Source organism: Dermacentor silvarum, chromosome 7 (assembly GCF_013339745.2).
Source record: "Dermacentor silvarum isolate Dsil-2018 chromosome 7, BIME_Dsil_1.4, whole genome shotgun sequence".
In the NCBI taxonomy this organism is placed as follows: domain Eukaryota; kingdom Metazoa; phylum Arthropoda; class Arachnida; order Ixodida; family Ixodidae; genus Dermacentor; species Dermacentor silvarum.
The window spans coordinates 8,053,778-8,071,095 of record NC_051160.1 but is presented as its reverse complement, the minus strand read 5'-3'; positions in this window follow the sequence as shown (position 1 = coordinate 8,071,095).

Here is a 17,318-nt window from a genome sequence, read left to right as displayed (position 1 = left end):
CCACGGGATCGCCGCGAAAAGGGTCATAAGATACACTTGGCAGTGCTTCTAGTCATCTTAAATTACCACTCAAATTGTTCTATGTTCCGTGAGCATCGTTTACCAGCGACCGCAAGTGCAAATACACAGTGCAAATGCAGCATTGTGTTAATACCAGATTAAGTGTGCATCAAGAAGTTGCTTAGCGAAAACCTCCCTTTGCGCTTCTTGCCTGCAGTGTGGGTACAGGCCTATGCTTGAAAAAAAAAATGAAAAAAAAATCAGGCAAGTTTGCACACGGCCACGCAAAGCTTAGGCACAGCGAAGCTTACTGGCTGCTACTGCTAGGTATGAACTTGGTTGCTGCTAGGTCTTAACTTGGTTTAACTTAACTACGCATGTAGGAAGGTATTGTCGAGCGATCATTTCGGAGGTGTTAAAGATGTCGCAGTTTCACCCGAAAGGCGAGGCATCAATTGCGATAGCAATTTAGTAGAGAATTCGGATTAAGGATAGTAGTTTTATCAGCTTTATAAACTTGGACATGCAGCAGCACCATCAATGCGCAGAGCTGGTGTCGACGCCGTCGCCGTTTTGCCCGCGTTCGCACAAACGCGCGCGGTGTGATGACTGTTGCCAGGGCCTCTGGGGGCGGCTCGGAGGTTTTCGACGAGATCAGAATGGCAAGCTCGTCGAGCAGCGTCGGAAGTCTTTACCACCTTCTCGCCTCGCAACGTTTTTATATAAATAATCATTGGTGCCGCAGCTAAACGTCGCAACCCTCCCTCCCTCCCGTCCCCCTACGGCCTTTCGCACGACGGAAGAAGTCGCGTTTGCTCTCTATATATGATGATTGTAAAGGAGGAAGAGACGCTTAATAAATCTGCAGCCCTTCGGGGAGCACGGCGCAGAACGCGCGTTTGTTCTCCGCCGTGCGTTTGCTCCCCGTGAAAGCGCGCGTCCCTCGCGCCCTTTCACTCGCACATACGTCGTCCGGCGCGTGGCGCGATTGAGCCGTGTCCCTCAAGGGCTGCAGAAGATAGCGCCGACCTTTTCAAGAACCACTTATCGTGCTCCCTCCAAGGCTGCAGAAGATAGCGCCAACCTTTCCCTCCCTCAAGAACCACTTATCATCGGCGACGATTTCATTGCCGTTGACGTCATACGGAACCTCACGGCGACGGCAGAAATCCTCTTTGAGTGTCCATATAATTGCTATCGCAATAAAAATATTTTTTGCTGCAGTGAGTATAGGCATGTATATGACTCTGCATTGAGGCCTACCTTGTAAAAATAATGCGAGCACGAGGATCAGTAGAATGTCAATAATCACTAATAGCCTACGCCTCATTTGCTTTTCAAGCGACTGAGCAACGCCTCCTATAAAGACTTTATAGGAGGCGTTGGACTGAGGTGCAGGCTGGTTTGCAAAAACTTACGTATGGCGCATACCCGCATTAGATATGCGAATATGAGCCAATCCAATGCGGGTATGCGCCAGGGACAAGAAAGAACGAAAGAAAAAAAGTGGTCGCAGTTTCACCTGAAAGGCGAAGCATCAATTGCGATAGCAAATTTGTAGAGAGCTATACGGAGTAATGATAGTAGCTTTATCAGCTGTATAAACTTCGCCATGCAGCAGCACCGGCAGCACGGCAGAACTGTTGTCGACGCCGTCGGCGTTTTGCCCGCGTTCGCACAAAATGCGTGCGGCGTTGGTGACTGTTGCCGGAGCCTCTGATATAAATAGGCACTTGGTGCCGCAGCCACGGAGGAAGATAAAGGTTTCTTGCTCCGTGGCCGCAGCTAAACGTCGCCTCCCTTCCCTCCCCCTGCCCCCCCCCCCCCCAAACCCTTTCGCGCGTCGGAAGAAGGCGCGTTTGCTCTACATATATGGTGATTGTAAAGGAGGAAAGAGACGCCTACTTCTGCAGCCCTTCAGGGAGCACGGCGCAGAACGCGCGTTTGTTCGCCGTGCGTTCACTCCCGTGAAAGCGCGCGTCCATTGCGCCCTTTCACTCGCACATACAGCGTTCGGCGCGCGGCGAGCTAGCTTCGCCCAGCCGTGGCGACTCCACTCTATCCCTTCTTTCGCTCCCACTTACCCCTCCCCGTTGGCGCTGAGCCGTGCTCCCTCAAGGGCTGCAGAAGATAGCGCCAACCTTTCCCTTTCCCTCAAGAACCACTTATCATCTTATCATCGGCGAGCAGTGGCGCACCGACGGGGGGGGATTCGGGGGTTGTAACCCCCCCCTGAGGCCGACTTAACCCCCCTTTTTGTTTAACCCCCTTACCTTTCCTTACGCATTTGAGTGCTGCAACTAAGATGTAAGACGCGCAATCGTCTGCACACTCGCAAAAAGCGCATTTTTTACAATTTTCCCGTGAAGAAATCGAAATTAGTGCTGTTTAGATGGTATTGACAAACTGTCAACCCCCCCCTGGCAGAGATCCTGGGTGCGCTACTGTCGGCGAGCTATATGGCGCTGAGCCGTGCTCCCTCAAGGGCTGCAGAAGATAGCGCCAACCTTTCCCTTTCCCTCAAGAACCACTTATCCTATCCGCGCGACGATTTCATCTCCATTGACGTCATACGGAACCTCATGGCGACGCGACGGCAGAAATCTGCTTTGGAGTGTCCATAATAATTGCTATCGCAATAAAAAAGAGCAGCTGCGGGGAAAGCTGTGCCGGCGCAGCTTTCAATCAGGCCGTTTGGTGTCTCGCGGGGAGGGAAAGGGGGTTGGCGCGCGCTTCGCCGGGTTTCCCTCGCCTCAGATCAGTTTCGGCGACCAGATGGGAAGGCGCGCGTGGTGCGTTCCGCCGAGGAGCAGGGCTGCGTTTAAGCAACGGCACCGCGAACTCGCTCGGGAAAGGTCTCGTCGTGGACGTGCCGATTCTAGCGTGAAGACATCCGAAGGCCAGGCGAAACGTCAGTGTCGTCTTGCCCTCCAGGACCCGACAACAGTGGTGAACGCCTCGGCAACGCTAGCGCCAACTTCCGCGGTGCGACGGCCACAGGTTTCAACGCGAGTTTCTCAACCGGAACTTCGGAGCTATAGTCATGCGCCTGTGACCGGTTGTGGTTCGAGCACAACGTGGCAATCGTCAGTGCATTCGTTCCGAGGAACACCGAAGAAACACTACAAGCTTCGCTTACCTCCATTTCCTCGACAAGGGAGGGGCGGCTGATTTTCTTTTTTTTTTTCACATAGCCTGGTTCGTACGTATTGTTGTTGTATACATGTTTGCATAAAAACCTCAGTTGCAAGTTGGTGCTCGTGTTGCGTTTCACTGTTCTTCATACTTTGTTTTTGTGCACTGTTTCTAGTCTTTAAAAAATGAATGAACTAGCCCAGCTCTCGATTCTCCTGGCCTCAATCTGGAAGTTTAGTCATCGGTTAAAATGAGAATCCAACAAACGTGACAACTGTCTGTAGGACAGTAAAAATGCTTTACTGCTTCCAACATGCAGTTTCCACATGTTGGCACAAGAAGATTTGATAGAGGTGCACAGAATGTTACAGTGTACAAGGTTGAACGGTTCTGCCTCGGCCATAAATACCGCAATATCACCATAGGTGTGCACGGGTCTTGCACTGCAAGTCAGAGACCACCTGCTCCAGGGCTTTCTTATTCTATTAAGTTCCAGCCTCTTCATTCATAACGTGGTTAGTAAATTTCTTAACTGATTTCCCATCAAAGTCCTTGAATTTAATTCTGCTGTGCTCACCGAATTATGTGCCAAGATTAAAGGTTCTTACATGTTTTCAAAGCTGACCCAATGGCAAGAATACTCTCAGCCATAAAGGGTACTCATCGAGACGCAAGGCACCGTGTCCCACGAAACACCAATCAGTTTATTTCTAGATAAAAGCACATAAGTTCCTGACTTGCCAAGCTACATCTTTACACCAGTAAAACTGAGTATACACCTGAGTATACATGGTCTTCCAGAAAAGAAGGTTGCCTACATATTTAAATACACGCATTAAAACTTGTTCCCTTAGGACCTATGTTTCTTTTTTTTTATTGCAAATGCGAAGTAAGTAGCAAAGTGTGCAGCTTTAGTGCATATCTGCTATTAAACAGAACTAAGACATAAAATGTGGGGAATTCACACGCAGTGGCAATTGATGTTATGCGAAGTATTTTGCAGGTAGTTGGCTATGCGAAGGTTAAGCGTTGCTGTCGGGCGTTTCGAAATCAACACTCGTCTGAAAATTGCTTTTGAATATCTGTTCAAACAGAGGCGACCAACAACCGGTGGGTGTGCTGCTGCTGAGACACCCGGATCTTTTCATGTGAGCCACCTGGTTCGAGCGCAGGGAGGGAGTTGGATGACAAAGCTGAAATGACGACAATGCAACGACCACGACGCCATCACAAACACAACCACAAACCTAATGACGGATTCAGCTAATATACAACTTGGGCCACTGGGTTGGCATAAAAACATAAATATGACAACCCCCATTATTCTAATGTTTAAATACAAACTGTAATAAAAAATGTTGTGCTTAAATTTGTTGGATCTATAAAACTTCATCAAAAGATCACATACTAGCATAAGCAAATATACAATAAAAAGCATATACCAGCATAAGCAAAATTGTATACTTATGCGATTTTATTTTATTGCTGAAGCCATGAAAGCAGAAATGCCTTATAACACTTTGTTACAGCTCAAGCAGATGTCTCGTCTAGTTCATTTCCTTTTTGGCGGAGTTTAATTTGTTCGTCACTGACGCTTGTACATATCGACATAGTTCCTGCCAATGGCAACAGCCGATTTCATTATGATTATGGTATGCAGTTTTTCAACTCCAAGTCCTGCTGCTGGCATAGCTTCCTACAGTTGCAAAAATAATATAAAGTGAATATGGGCGGGGCCAATGTGCAGACATTCCTGAACTCTGGCATGTCATCATATGTTTTAGAGCGCCGCTCGCGTCGTCCCTTGGCGTAACCGAGCGAACGAGCACAACGAAGGATGAGAGGTGGGGGATGAAAGACGGCTATAGCGAAGAGAGTGCGAGGAGGCGCGCGTATGGCGAAAACGGGAGAAGCGTAGTGCCGTACAAGATGGGCTCTGCGGCGACGATCGCTACGAGATGGCGCCAAAGTAGCGCGCCGTCGTCTGTTCACCGATAACGTCCGGCGAGCGCGTCCACCGTTACCATATATGGAAACAAAGCGCTGCATGACCGAAGGTCTGTATGCGGCGGCTGCTGTGAATCGCGCCCGCGCGTCACCCACGCGCTTCCTCTCGCGATCTCCGGTTTAGCGAGGCTGTCGCGCCATGCCTCGCTCTGTTTGCAATATGCTGCACGAGACAGATTGCCCGCTCCAGCAAATCTATCGCGAAATGAAAACACGTATAGAGCTGCGCTGAAATTTCTGGTTGGGGAGTATCGTAATCGTCGGTGATATCTTTACTTCTCACATAGACAGCCCAATAATACTGAAACATCCACTCATGAGGAATAGGCAGTGGGAGGCATGGCTTGCGGACGAGGGCCGGGAGAGCCAATTGGCTCTTCTGGACCAAGCCCAGCGAGCCGCTTGTGCCAGTGGAGCCCTGGAATAAGGGCCCCAACCAGCGTGCCTTCTTTATTTAATTTATTTTCAATAAAGTTTTTACTCACTCTTTACTTATCCCATTTCTGTCCAGAATGATGCAGTTGATTCTATTTCCAAGGTTGTTTTTCAATTGCTCTTAATTAAGCTTGGAAGGCAGCATTCTACACTCTGTTTCTGTTCTTCCTGGATTTCAGGCGGTTCGTTGCTGGTGCTATGAACTTAGCTTCCTGGTCTGGATGCTGGCATGTCCTTTCTTCACCCTGGTCGCAGATGTTTGACAACGCAAATAATTGGCAGAGAATTTGCAGGTCATGCATTTCTGCTTGCTCACCAACTCCAATGAAATTTGTTTTACTTCGTACCGTAGCAAGTGAGATGTACTTCCGTTTCGTCTGCTTGTTCCCACGTCGTGCAGTCGCGCGCGCTGAGAGCGAAACTATGTCATTTTCTACCTTGTTCCAGCGCACGATCATGCTCTATCATCCGCTTGGGTCTGCCTCAGTGTTCGTGTTGCTTATACCGCTAGTCAGGTGGTCTCGTGCACAGCGCGTAAAATCGCGCGCTGCGCGAAGCGAGACAAACGCAATGGCTCGGATGCTCTTATCATTGAGCTACCGCGGAGCCGTTCTCCCATCCACTTTCTGGGGTATTTATGTTTATGTTTGCGGACAGTTTGTTTTTTCACCCATTTCCATTAATTTACCATTTCTTCAATTCAATTAGTAAGTACAAGTAATTTCCCCTATGTTCTCCTTGGTGTTGGCTTCTTATGATATGGTATGAATTACTTGTACTTACTAATTGAATTAAATGATACATTAATGGAAATGAAAATTAATGAATATATATATATATATATATATATATATATATCAGCCTATAACTATGATGCGATATACGTATGATTAATTTTACAGTGCCTTAACACGGCTAATATATATCCACCACATGCATACGCGCAAGCAGAAAACGCCCGTTTGCGGAAAGTGCTGGCGCAACTGAAAACCGAAACCTCGAGCGAAAGGTTCGGACTACGTAGCCTTCGCTGCAGTGCCACAGAAAGTTGTCGCCAGGTGTAGATTACTGGGAGTGGGTCCTAGAGTCACTGGAAAAATTTTTCCAGTGACTCTAGTGGGTCCTAGAGTTACTGTATCTACGGGAGCATATACAGTAACTCTAGTGGGTCCAACGCAGACTCCCCGCTGAGGCTTTTTTTTTTTTTTTTTTTTTTTTAATGAAAAGTTGGTGGCGCCACCATCGCTTTCTCCCGAATGAGCGGCCTCGCGCGCCGGCCGGACGCTTGTCGCGTCGGAGACCTATACGGCAGCTGCCTGGATCTTTGACAGGCGGATACTCGGTGGCGGCAACACTGATATTAATCCTCACCTATCAATTGTAAATAAAATGGAAAAAGAGCGGCGGAAAGAATGCAAACGACGCAACAACGACGGTGCGTCGAGCAGACGACAGCTACTCAGCCCGTGAGCTCGCCTCAGCCAATGCGCGCTGCCGAAACGGCCGGAGCTAGGGTGGCTAGAATGGGGAGGTGTGAACACAGAACACCCACATGGTGTGAATACCGGCGGCGCAAACGTGACCCCCCAGCGCACCGATGCCGCGGGGCAGCGCTGTTGACCACGGTCAGCTATAAAGTTACTATATATGCTCCCTACGGGAGCTCCCGTAGGGAGCATATACAGTAACTCTACGGTCAACAGCGCCAGTGAATTTTTGAAAAAGAAAAAAAAATATTGAGAGATATACAAAAATGCTTAGCACATGTATAGTATACCTGATTAAATCAAGCAGGCTAGGTGACTATTTGTCGCCGCCCCGTTTCAAAGGGGATGCCAACAAATCATCATCATCATCGGTAAGGCACGCGGCTGAAATCGGCGCATCGCCAGCCTCGGGTATCGCGCGCTTTCTGCGAGCGTCAAGGAATGCGTCTTTATCATGAAATCAAAGTTTTATCAGCCCACATCATTACTCCTGTGAAATAGGGTTTTACGTGCCATTATAGGGGTTTACGTGCCAAAACCAGTTCTGATTATGAGGCACGCCGTAATGGGGACTCCGGAAATTTTGACCACCTGGGGTTCTTTAACGTGCACCTAAATCTAAGTACACGGGTGTTTTCGCATTTCGCCCCCATCGAAATGCGGCCGCCAGGTAGAGTGACCTAGAATATGGGAGAGTGTCCAAAGCGCCGCGCGAATGCATGGGAGGAGCGAAGACCTTTTTGTGTGAACTCCCGCGCCGCGGCGCTGCTGTTCCGGACCCACGCGCTTTCCATGGGCTGTCCCCCATGTTCCGGACCCACGCGCTTTCTCAGGGCTGTCCCCCATGAGAAGAAAGAAATTAGAAGGGAAAATCTGTACGATAACACAAAGGGCAGTGCCTTGCTATTTGAGGCTCGAGCCGGTTGCCTAAGGACGAAAACATATCGGAACAAATATTCGGAATTAGATGAGACATGTGTATGCTGCAGTAAAGATCCAGAGACCACTCAGCACATCCTAATGGAATGCGACGGGATCCACCCAGCGAGAACCGTAGGTAACGTGCAACTCCCAGAAGCGCTTGGGTTTAAAGTGGAAGGAAACATAAACAGATCAGCCGTAGAGATCAGCAAGAGACGATTAGAGTACTGGTGGAAAAAAAGTAGGGAAAAGATGGATGCGACCTGATCTCTTAAAATCATAGGCAGCGGTACAAGGTAAATTTTTGAAAAAGAAAAATAATGATAGGTATACAAAAATGCAAGATAAAGAACATGTATAGTATACCTGATTAAATCAAGCAGGCTAGGTGACTATTTGTCGCCGCCCCGTTTCAAAGGGGATGCCAATAAATCATCATCATCATCATCATCATCACGCCGAGTTCATCGATGAGCTGCATCACACTATGCGTCAGTACGAGAAGCGAGTCCACTCCCGCGGTGGCACTAAACGCAAGGCCTGGTGGGACCAGCAGGTGAAAACAGCCCTCGAGGCGCGACGCGCGGCGAATCGCGCACATCGCAAAGCGGTGAGGTCTCTCTCGACCGAAGAATGTCACCAGGCGTGGCAGGAATTCTTAAAACGCAAGAAAGACATGCAACAAATCGTACAGAAGAAGATCACCGAAAGTAACCAGAAGCAATTGCGGACTATTACGGAAGCTGGCCGCAACGGACCACAAAAATTCTGGGCGTACATCTCTTCGCTTGACCGCGAGGCCCCTCGCCCTATTCTCCGCGATGCAGCAGGCGAAGAGGTTACAGACGCTGAGGAACATCTCACGGCCTACATGCAACAGCTATACAATAGTTCGATACCAGTACAACAGGTAAGATCGACTGTGCCTCGTGACAAAGAGCGGGAGAGGGGCAGCACCCCAGCGGATTGTGAGTGGAGGGTGACACACATTGCGATAGACCGGGCCATAACTCACATTGGGTCCCACAGCGCCAAAGGGCTTGACGAGATTTCCCCTGGTCTCGTGAAACAACTTGGGCAACGAGCACGAGAAACCATGGCCTCAATTTTCACCGGCATAGTTGCAGGCGACCCTGTTCCTGAAGACTGGCTCCGCGGTAGAGTATGCCTGATACCTAAGAAGGGAGGACGCAGTGCCCAACTACAAGACTATAGGCCACTCACGGTCACCAGTGTGCTCTACCAAATCTTCATGCAGGTCATCAAAAGCTGGATGAACGCGTGGGCGGAGAAGAGCGGGACACTCACGGAGCTGCAAAATGGCTTTCGGCAGAAACGGCGGGTCGAGGACAATCTATTTGTGCTCATGCAGTGCATTGAGATTGCGCGCAAGGAATCGCGAGGTTTACTCGCCTGTTTCCTGGACGTAGCCAAAGCCTACGACAGCGTGCCGCATAACCTCCTCCTATCTCGCATGGATGACCTCGGCATGCCGCCCGTGTGGATCGACCTACTTCGCCGACTCTACACTGGCAACACCATTGAAACCCGCTTTGGGGAGACGCGCGCCCGACCAGTGGAGGTAAAGAGAGGCCTGAAACAGGGCTGTCCCCTCTCCCCATTGCTGTATATGCTATATACAGCGAGTCTTGAGCACGCCCTTCTAAATTTGGACGTGGGGTTCACACTCAACTTCTCGTTTGACAGCACCCCAACAACTTGGACGATTCCTGGCCTTGTTTTTGCGGACGACCTTGTGCTACTGGCCGAAAATGAAGCCCAACTGCAGCAGCTGGTTGAAACATCAGCCAAACACCTTGGCACCTTGGGCCTAGCCTTCAATTCGAGGAAGTCGGCGGTAGTACAGTTCTCTGGGGACCGGGAAAATCCGACTATGGTGCTCCCAGATGGCGAGAGGCTCCCGACAGCGGAAGAGTACCGCTATCTTGGTGTAGTGCTTAGTGCCTCAGATGGTGTCAACGCGGAACACGAGGCGCACCTGAGACAATCGGCACAGCGGGCCAGTCGCATACTGCGCCGACAATGCCTGTGGGGCTGTAGCCGATATCTCATGGTGCGCGAGCTGTGGAAGGCAGTGCATGTGCCTGGACTGACCTTCGCGAACTCAACCATATGCCTGACGGCACCAACCCGTGATTGGCTAGAACGTGGGCAGCGAGAGGTAGGCCGCCTGGCCCTGGGCTGCCATGGCCGAGTTGCCGTAGAGGCCATCCAGGGTGATGTCGGCTGGTCCTCCTTCGAGGCTCGAGAGGCCAAGAGCAAAATTGCGTTTGAGTGCCGTCTGCGCAACATGGATGACGGTAGGTGGGCGCGCAGGGTGTTTAGGTACAGTCAACCACAGAAGTTTGCGGACCACGCGAGCGCGTGCCAGACTGCCTATCCGCGCCACCTAGCGGTACGCCACCTAGCGGCGACAGGGGCGCTCTCCCGGATATGAGCCCTCTTGGTACTCGCCTGCCTGTTAATTTTTTATTCCCGTGCATGACATTGTTAGTTCGTTGTGCTGACGCAGAGCGCTGTCTGCGATAAGACCGCCACATATCTGGCTTGATAGCAGTATCGGAGCAATCACTGCAACCTTTGTCGACTGGTGTGCCAGTGGGTAGATAAGTTTCACGAAGCGCAGCGACGATTTTTTTACGCGACGTTTACTGGCGCACTTTGGTTGGCAGCATCTTGGTCCAATGAGTGTTGTTGCTTCTGCGTCTTAATTGAGAGAAAGGGTAGGGAGGTGTTTCACTGTCATCAAAAATAAAGAAAAAGCGGATGCATAGAAAATTTTCTTTCACACATAGGCGCATCTTCGCATCAGTCGCTGAAAACTTAGTAGACTTGCTTCAGGCCACGTGGTGATTGCCTATTTGGAAAGATGCCACTGCGTGTTCCACTTGACGAAAGAAGGCACATTGTGCGTTTATTTATAGAGGGAATACCTCAGCGCGAAATCTGCCGCCGAACCAACAGGAGCCGGACTGCCGTGAATAGGATTATTCAAGCTTTCCGCGACGATGACAGATTCACAGATATGGAGCGCAGTGGGCGTCCAAGGGCCACGACTCAGGAAGAGGACCGCCTGATTACGGCCGCCATCGTGGCTGATCCTTTTCAAAGTGCAGAGGATATCCGAGAAGCGCTCTCGCTCACGGTATCTTCTGAGACTGTAAGAAGAAGGCTGAGTGAGCTTGGCCTGCAGTCTTTCGTAGCAGCACAGAAGCCCTGCCTCTCAGACAGCCAGCTACAAGAACGACTCATGTTCGCTACAGCAATGAAAGATTGGACAACAGAGAAATGGGGCGATGTCATCTTTAGCGACGAGTCAACTTTTTCCACGCGCTGGGACCAACGGAAGCGGGTTTGGCGTCCACTAAACTGCAGGTGTGTTTACAGTGTATTGGCAGTTAATTCACGAAGCTAATTCTGCATCACAACATGTTTCACGTAAAATGAGCTTTTGGACATTACGAGATTTTTCTGTAGTGGTATTATGTTGAAAACATTAACGATTGTTTCATAGTACTACTTACTCTGAAGCTAATTAAAAGCTCCCAGTGGGTCTTTCAGTACGTTTCTATTGCAACTCTATAACAGCATTATAAAGTTCATACGCAAGAGGAATCACAACATTTTTAGACGCGCCGCTGGAACCCAATTGTATGCTATTTCTTGCAGATATCTGCCTAATTACACACAGAGTGTTCTATCCAGTGGACGGTGTTCCGTGAGCGTGTGGGGAGCAATCAGCAAAGATGGCCTTGGTCCCCTTGTGCGTCTGGAAGGGCCCTTCACTGCGTCACGGTACTGCGACGTCATCACTAGACACCTCGTTCCGTATGCGCTGGACGGTCCCTTCAGCGACGGCTGCTATTTTTTTCAACACGACCGCAGCCCGATCCATAAAGCACGTATCGTCCAGTCATTGCTAGAAGAACATGCTGTTTGCCAGCTTGAGTGGCCTCCATGTGGCGCCGACTTGAATCCCATAGAAAATGTCTGGGGCATGTTGAAGAAACGGCTGTCCACACGAGCCAACCGCGGCCGCACGGCCGATACGCTGTGGCAAGCGATCGCACAAGAATGGGAAAGCCTGCGCGGTCGACCGGAGATTACTGAATCTTTGTACGAGTCGATGCCCACACGCATCAATAAGGTGCTAGAAAACGGCGGACATTTCACTTCCTACTAGATCATTGAGAGACCTATGGTTCATGACACTTCTGTAAATGTCTTGTGAATAAATTCATCCCCTTCAGACACGAATTATGATGCACTGTCTGCAAATGCGTCAAATGCGCATGGCATCATTTCAAGACGCTCACTATTACATTCCAAGAAAGAAGACGAAGCAATGTGCTGTTTTGTGCGAGTTTCAGTAAAAAAATTAATTAGCGTATAACTCATTATCTAATTATTCTGAAATCCGTCAGCTTCAATGCTTGCATAAAAAGAATCAACTATTAGGCCCGAAACGCATGCACACTTGCTTTTTCGGTTGTATTCGTGTCGACCGGAGAAAAAAAAAAATACTCTTGACGTTGGTCTTGGAACGCGGCACGTCGAACGATTGTCTAACATGGTAGTGTCTCCAGCAAAGTGATCATCTGCAGCAATACGCAGGACAATGAAGTTAACTGACCGCTAGTTGTCCCATCAGGAAGCGGACACGAATGTGCACACTGAGTTTTAGGTCATTTGAAGAAACACGTGGCGTGGGACGCGCCTCCGAAGTTCGAGTCCCCAAACGAGGACGCCGTGTCGCAAAGGGTTATAAAAAGAGTCATCGCACCCGATTATTTCTTATTTTTCTAAATGTAACCACTATAGCAGCGCGGTGGTTCGGGCTTTGCGCAGCAAAACCTGGGCGCATGCGATCAAATCCCGGCCGCTACTGTCACTTAGCGATGGGGGAGGAACGGAAAAATTCTGCCTACTGACTAAGCATCTGTGTCCCATGGCTGCCTCACCGCTCACTCACGCACTAACGAAAAAAAAAAAAAAAAAACAGCGTGGCTACGCGAAATTAGAACTGATAACAGCCGAAGAATACGCTGTCTGATTACTTGTACTGATATTCTGCTCTCAAAATATAAGCAAGTAGCCCTGGCTAACAAAGAGCGCGTCACGTTGAAAGAGATAGGTAGAAAATATTTGCGCACAGTGCGAAAATAGACAGGCCATAGATTTAAGGAGGGATGCGTCTTCAACGTAGCGCTGCTGTCGATCGCTGGTGACGTAGCGGAAGTGTCGCGAAGAGGCTCTTGGCCACGCGCTCGCGTGGTCCGCAAACTTTTGTGGTTGACTGTACGTCTACCTTAAAGGCATCCAGACACAATGGAGGGCGCGTGTCCAGTTCCTGAGGCGAAAATATGGCCTCTTGAACTATCCGGAAACCGGAGGAGCCAGGTGTGAGACGGCTAAAGGAGTTCAGGACCATGTGCGTGAGACAGAGCGAGAGCTGTGGAAATCGGCTATGGCCTCGAAGACGACGCTCCGCCTGTACTGCGACAACAAGGGGACCATCACACCGGAGCCGATCTACGACAACAGTGGTGGCAGCGCCCTCCTATTCGAGGCGCGTGCGGGCGCACTCCGAACTCTTGACTACCGCAGCCGGTTTGACTGCGCCCCCGAGGTGCAGGCCGCTGTGTGCAGGGTATGCGGTAGCGAGCGGGAGACGGCGGAGCATTTGGTCCTTAACTGTGCGAAGTTGTCTCCCACCCCAAAAGAGGGCACCACCATGCCGCAGGCCCTCGGATTTCTCGACGCTGAAGGTGGCCGCTGCTTCGAGGGCGTAGCCACAACTAAAGCTCGCCTAGAGCGGTGGTGGAGAGCGGTAAAACAATCGCGAACGGTGCCGGGTGTGACATAACTCCTATGTGGTATAGACTGTTTTTTCTTTCTTTTTTTCTGTTTTTTTCTTTTGGCTAGGACACTAATATATTGAGTCCACCCGTTACAAAGGGTTCATTAGCCACAAATCATCATCATCATCATCATCATCACAATAGGTAGGAAGTGGAATTACAATAGGTACGAAGTGGTGAGAGGGATTTGGAAAGGGGTGATGGTCCCTAGTTTGACTTTCGGCAATGCGGTCCTGTGCATGAGATCAGAGGTTCGAGCAAGGTTGGCAGTTAAGCAGCGAGGGGTAGGTAGACTGGCTCTGGGAGCACACGGAAATACACCAAATCAGGGGGTACAGGGTGACATGGGATGGACGTCATTCGAGGGCAGGGAAGCTAGCAACAAGGTAGCATTTGAGGAGCGATTGAAAGAAATGGCAGAAAAGCGGTGGGCAAGGAGAGTTTGCAGTTATTTGTCCATGAGGAATGTTGATACAAAATGGAGGAAGCTGACCAGAAAACTGTCAATCAAATATTTGGACTGCAGGAGGGTTGCTAACCAGGAAACAGCGGTTAAGAAAAAGGATAAGGAAACAGAGAGGGGTCTGTGGAAAACAGGGATGCAGACGAAATCAGCACAGGGAACATACAGAACTTTCAAGCAAGAAACTGCCAAAGAAAATATCTATGATAATTCTAGGGGAAGCTCTTGGTTGTTTGAAGCCAGGACGGGAGTATTGCGGACTAAGATGTACCGAGTCAAGTACCAAGGTATAGACACGTTGTGCTGTGCGTGTGGAGAAGAAGAGGAAACGGCTGAACACCTCATACTTTTCTGTAAAGGGCTTAACCTTACAGTGCAAAGCAACGGGGCTCATTTTTTCAAAGGAATGGGGTTTAGGGACAGTGAAGGCAAAATAGACTTTAAGCGGGTAGAAATAACCAAACAGAGGTTATCTGATTGGTGGCTAAAATCAAGGCAGGGGTGAAATTTCACCCACCACAAAGTACAAAATGTGTTCATAGTCATGGCTAGGTGGCGTATGCCACCGCCCGATTCCAGATTCCATCGTGGGCTTTCTCCGCTGCGGAAGCCGCGCCAAGGCGGTGGGCGTCTGCTACGAGTCTGATATTTTCGTTGCTATTAGCCAACATCGCGATAATTTGGGATATATTAAGTACCACGTCACCGCAAGGTAACACCGCAGTCACTTACCGCACAGAGAACGCGTTTGCCGGCTGTGAATACGGGTATTTTGTCTATTTCCTTCTAGCTCGCTTGGTCCGCGCTTACGCGGCTGTAGTAACGCATTCCGCGCGCTTACTTCATTTAGTTATGCGTCGAACGAGTAACGTGAATGTGCTGCATAAGAAAATAAGCTAGAGACCGCGATAATAACCAAGAGAACGTAGCAGATATGGCTAACTCATGCTAACGCTTTTACACCCTATCGTTTCCTTTCATTTGTTTATTGCATTCGATTTGCTTTACAAGACTGCATCCCGTGCCCTGTAGTTTCTTTATTAAGGCGAAATCCTTAACTGGGCTCTTGGGAAGCGGAATGTGTATGTTGGCCGATGCCGCGGTACCAAAAATAAATACACACCGCGTAACTCTCGCGGCTCGTTCACTTGGTTCACTACACCAAAGTGTAGTGTACGTGGAAAGGCACTAATGTGTGGCTAAGATGACTGATGGGTCATGGCATTAGTAACTTGACATACTTGCACTCACGTCACGGTTAACGATAAGAATATGACGTGTGGTCATATGACGACGGCCAGAAATCCCTGTGATGCTGTGGGTGTGACGATAAAAATGTGTTGAATGCCAATCTCGATCTCAACGTGTCGAACTTGCCCATATATCATGAAGAACTGAGAGCACAGGTAAAGGGTAATAATATGCAAACATACATAATAATATACAAACATACATAATAATAGTACAAACAATAATAATAAACCCCAGCAAATTTCTGGGGTTTTACACCAAAAAATCACAATATGGCTATGAGAGACGCCACAGTGGAGGGCTCCGTTAATTTCTACCACCTGGGGTTCTTTAACGTGCACCCAAATCTCGGTACACGGGTGTTTTATGCATTTTGCCTCCATGGAAATGTAAGCCGCCGGGGCCGGGGATCGAACCCGCGTCCTCGAGCTTAGCCGTACAACCTACCAAAGCCACTAATAAGCTATAGCACGGCGTGTATAGGTAAAGGGTACGCGAGAAATATACGCGGCGAAAACAAGCCAAACCGAAATAACTGAAACGCTAACAGTGCAACATTGCATACGTATGCCTCATTTCATAATTACGAGCAAGCGTCAGAAAACGAACATGATGGATTGCGTATGTGCAACTCGTCTTTCGCCTTCTTGTGCTGCAAGAGCGCAAACACTAGGCGAATTTTAACATGAAAGTAACTTTAGGAATATTTATTGCGTATGTTCGCTGGTTCGTACACAGCAAATATACTTACTGATCACTAACTACGTACTTGTAGTTACGTAATGAAAGAGGCAAGAAATCACCAGAACATAAACTTTTCATTTTTTTTTTTGCTGTTATTGAAGGTAACTATTTTAGGGATATGTAGAATCAATAGCGATATTTGTAGTGGATCAAATACAGTAATTTTCAAGATGATTTTCCACTCAATCTAATGCAAGCACAAACATCGTCACGCGCTATGAAGGCTTGTTAGTTTACGTAAAAAATTACACGTTACGCAATAACTATGATATAATGAGAAGGTATACATGTTGGTAATTTCAGAGAGGATTCACGGATTATTAAAACAAGGCTATTGCAGTAATAACTTTTACATAACAAATTAGTAAATGGCTAGGCCAGTAGTAGCTATCTATTTATTTCAATGTCGAAAAATAAATATTTTTGTTTAGCTATATTGGCTGGCTCGAATGGCTTTTCTTTCGAATTTCTGAATTTGAAAAAACCTTCGCTCACGGTGAACCTTAAGGTACATCATGCGCGAAGTTTGTATTGAAGAGATAGCGCACAGCAAGAATTGTTCGTGTACGCAATCTCTGAAGCGAAATAAGCCAACAATATTGCGTCGTTAGGGCCGTCTTTGCTCTTTCTCTTGCTTCCCTTGCACCTTCTTACACTGCTCTGTTCATAATAAAATATTGTCGTGGCTAAAAAACATTCCAATAAATACATACGCATATAGCTGTAAACCCCTACTGACCGTGAGCGAAAAGCGCGTAATGGTGAGCAAAGCGGTCACTGCACGCACGCAATTATTTCACTTGACTGCGCGCGTAATTTACTTTTATTGCGATAGCAATTATATGGACACTTCAACCGGATTTCTGCCGTCGGCGTCGCCGTCGCCGTCGCCGTGAGGTTCCGTATAGATAAAATCTTCACCGCACGTACCTTCGCCCGCTGCAGCGTATGGGCTTGCTGCCAGCGTTTTGACAGTCGTTGTCTGCAGTCATT